Raw genomic sequence first — 4,521 nt, forward strand, 5'->3', positions numbered from 1 at the left:
CATAGAGGCACTAAATGCTCCTCTTTTCATCTGCACTCAATGTGGGGAGCTTGACAGCTCTAAGAGCCTATAAACAGGTGTAAGTCTTAGTTGGAGAGGCAGGAGCTGCTTGTGCAGGTAGTTAAAAAGCAGCATTAGCAGTAGGGCTGCCTACACGCTCCAAGGAAGCATCACCAACCCCTCCAGTCTAACATCTTTTCAAATATTAATTTCTCCCAATCTGCATGTGAAGGTGTGAGCTGTGTGCCTCTGTCCTCTGCAATGCACTGAGAGGAGCAGGTCTCTCTTCCTTTAGTTGTTACCTGTTTGGCATCCTCTGCTGCAACTACTGCTGCAGGCACCTTCCCACCCACTGCAAGGACATTCCCACCCCTGCAGGTACCTTCCCACCCACTGCAAGGAGGTTCCCACCCACTGCAGGCACTTTCCCACCTGCTGGGCTCTTCCCTCTGCACTGCCTGAGCTGACTCTTCCCCACGGAGACGTTCCCTTCCTGCGCATGGACCGTGAGCAGGAATAATCCCATTGCTTTTAAGGTACAGTGGTTTGGACAGGTGTGGGTGGAAGGAAGGGTAGAATGAGGTGAGTACAGGCCCTGAGGAAACACGGAGGGTCCAGTGTGTCTACATTTCACATGAATGCCACTGGCCCCTGGGCCCTGACTGACCTAAGCCATGGCTGCTCAGCTGCCAAGTCTCAAGTCCTCCCTCTTCCAAAGGCACCACATGGCGGGGGGGAATTCAGCAGTGGCATGAGCTCCCTGAGGTCTGTGGCAGGATGGCAGAGGGCACACAGGAAGGTGGCACCCCTGTCACCCCCACTGAAGGGGACCCCAGGCTGTGTCACCATCCAGCCAGTCTCTGAGGTCAGGGAGCTGGAACCGGAGTGGTGGCACCCACGGGGACAGCTGAGCGTGGCACAGACCACGATCTTCCAGTGCCCTCTGCCCTGCAGGAGCAGATCTGCCAATGCACGGCGTCACTCAGGCCATGAACTGTCACACCACCGTCCGGGGAACCACAGTCTCCCAAAAACCAGCTGGTGCCCAGCCTCCAGCAGCGGCTCCAGGGCAGGGGCCAGGGCAGCCCGAGAGCTCGGATCCATGTGAAACAACGATGCCATCCAGTGGCTGGTGAGCCCGCGCTTCCCTTGCACATCCACACAACCTCTACCTGCCTTAGGTGTGGCTTTTGGTTTATTTTTGACTCAAACAGAGCTGTCCTGTCCCTGCATGACCCCGTCCCCACGAGCTGCCCAGCACCCACGCTCTGCCCACTTGCTCACAGGGCAGAGCAGTGGTGGCAGGAGACATGACACTGCCAGCTATCACATTTAGAGTAAATAGGGACTTAGAAGAGAGGGGCAGCATTTATTGGAAGTCCAAACATTCAATTAAATGTTCTTTTCTTTAAAAATAATAAAGTAATTTAACACAGAAAAGTGATGAACAGATTCCTTGGCAAGAATGGTCTGAAATAGAAACAACTTTGAGCTGTCAGCATTCACCACTGTTATTTCTCCTTTGCTTTAGTGAACTTTAGTATCTGCTATCCATTGCCTGCCTTGTGAGTCTCAGCTATGGTCTGGCTTGGCAGATCTTTTACAATACATTTAATCTTGTCTCTATATAGAAACCACAATTGTACCTGCTGAAACACACTTCCCAGTCACTAAAGAAAGAAAACAAAAGAAACATTTTCTTCTTGTTGGACTCTCTTTTTTTCAGCCTTTAGAACTCAAAAAAGCACCTTTCCTGTACCTTTTTTCCTGTAACTATGTGGACTATGTACTTTTTTTTTTTTTTTAAAGATGCAACAGCTCTCTCCATGAACTTCCCAGGAGCCAGGGCTGTTCAGGTACCCACCAAAGAGCCCTAAAACTGTGAAACATGACAAAACTGCAGGATTTTGCCATAGATTGCAAGGGCAGCAGCTGTTCCCGGGCAGTGACTGGGGGCAGCAGGATTTGTGGCACAAGGGCCTTGGCTGGGCAGCACACGGCCCTCAGCCTGCAGTGAAAAGGAGGGGCTTTGATCTGCTTCCTCTCCCTGACAGACTTTCTGAATAAAAGTCAGAAAATGATCAGACACAAAGTGGAGCAAATCGTCTCCATCCAGATAAGGATGAAAAAAGGGCAAAGAGTAGAGCTGCTTCAGTAGCAAAACACCAATTGCAGGAAGATTTCCCAGGCACTGGGCTGATTCCACTATTTTGTAGGAGATCACAGAGACCAGCAGCTACTGCTGTTTGTGAGGATCCTGGATATTGCAAGAATTTTGCGCAGAGTAATTTTCCTCTTCAGATAATTTCATCCCTGTTCTTTCTCTTTTTCCTTCCCTCTGTGAGAGCTGACAGCTTCTCCCTTTGGAGCGCTGTTGTTTTCCCTGTGGGAACCAGGCTGTGATGTGACTGTTCCCAGAGGAGCAGAGTGAGTGGTGGGGTGAGTTTTCCCTTTCAGGGAGGTACAAGGACACCCTCTCCCTACCTGCAGCCAGCCTGGACTGTGCAACGAGCCTGACAAGTTCCCCGGGCAGCTGGGGGAGAAGGGGGCTTGTGCTAAATTCTCCAGGAGCTCTTCACCCCCACCCGGACTAGGTTATCCCAAGCCACTGCCTGCTGATTCCTCCATCACCAGGCTATCTCCAGTGATGCATTAATGCTGGCCCTAATCTTTATTTTTATCCCAGAAAATCCAGTGTCATCACCTGCAGCTCACTGCTTTCTCTTTCCAGCTCAGTTTTGTCTGCTAGGGAAAGCACACATGGGTAGATAAGCATGTGCTGGCAGCACAGTAACTGCTTTACTGCAGTTAGGGATCTGCAGGAGCAACTTCTTGCCATTATACAGAGTGTGTGTTTCCAGGAACAGGCACTGGGAGCAAGGAGAACAGCCCTCCATGCAGCAATCAGTGTCTCCAACACTTTCTAGAAGGGAAAGCAATCAGCACCAGCCACAATCTTTACTCCTTAAACTTCCCCAGAGGGAACATTTCAAAGCATCAAAAGGATTTAAACCTGTCCAGATGCTGCTGAGGCATAATTAACAGTTGCACAGTCAGCTCCAACTGCAGCTGACAAAGCCTTAGCAGCAATCCTCTATCACACTCCTGGAGTATTTATAGATCCAAAGCAAGGTGAGCTGCTTACTGGGGGGGATAACATTTGCTTTCAGCTGGATGGCATTTCCTTGGCCCCTGGTGAAGCTTTAGGAGGGACAGGCAAGCAGGATGCCTGGAGTGCAGCCTGTTCCCAGTGGGTCACAGAGGCAGGTCCTTGGGTGGGACATGTGGGGGGTCCATCCCCAGCTGAGACATTGTGGCCCTTTGGCAAACAGAGGGACTTGGGCTGTTGCAGCAGGGTTCTGGGGCACACAAGTGCCCTGTCCCCTCACCAGGAGCCCTTTCCTCACTGGGAATTGGCCAGTGCCATCACCTGCTCACCTTCCTGCTCACATCTGCCTCCACCAAGAGCTGCAGGTGATGAAAAGCAGCCTGATCTTCCACAACACTGACTATAAACTGACCTTGGACTGTGTCGTTCGTCCCTCCTCGTCTCTACTCTGTGTCGTGTACAACCCTGTGTCTCTTCACTGATATAAAAACAGCAATTATCCTTGAGCTCCCTTGGCAGTCTGTGGGGAATGAAGGAATGCTGGGTCCCTGGGATGTTTGAACTCTAGGCTGGAAGGAGATGCTGGAGTTGATGGGATGGAAGATATGGGCGAGCAGACAGGGCAAGGTCTGCCAGCAAGATCCTGGCTACTCTGGGCTGGAAAGGAGAGGGAAGGAGGTTGTCAGCCCAGCTCTCCTTTCCAAGGGAAGGCATCCCATAAAAACTGCTGTGTATCTCTTTGTCATTTTCACAGCTCTCCCAGCCCTGAGCAGGCTGGGAGCAGGAACTGCTCACATAAAACAGCTGTGTCCCATTGCAGGGGGCTGCAGGACCTGCTGCTCTTACCATAATCTCATCTGCTCTGAACTGTACCAGGCTGTGCCCAGGAATTATCAGCACTGATTTTATTTCCTGCTGTGGCTTTATGACCCCACTGAGACCATAAATGCATCTAAAGTCTAACTAAAACAAATTCATTTTCTCCATAAAGAGTCTTATAAAGAAAATTATGGCAATGCTATTCCAAAGGGGAAGGATAGTCATAAACCTTGCAGGTAACAAGACTTCTTTACTAACTTGCTGTTCAGCTACAAAACTGCCCCATTAGTCATGGCTAATGCAACCTCCCTGGGGAGTTGCCTCATGCTGTGATGGCCTGAGAGGACTGTTGGAGAGAGATGCTGCAGCTCTTGAGGGCTGCACCCCACTTGCACCCACACCTAGAGCTCATTGAATACATCCAGCCCTGCAAGGTCCTGCACCGAGATCTTCAGTCAATCCAGTTCTGCTTGACACAGCTTTTTCCCAAGGACCTGCAAGCAGCTGGGCACACCATGCTCTTTAATACATTCAAAATAATCTTTTGAGCATAAGAAGACATATTCCTGAGCAGAGACATAGGATTCCTTTTC

This window comes from Lepidothrix coronata, unplaced genomic scaffold (genome assembly GCF_001604755.1).
Source record: "Lepidothrix coronata isolate B3197 unplaced genomic scaffold, Lepidothrix_coronata-1.0 Scaffold100, whole genome shotgun sequence".
NCBI lineage: Eukaryota > Metazoa > Chordata > Aves > Passeriformes > Pipridae > Lepidothrix > Lepidothrix coronata.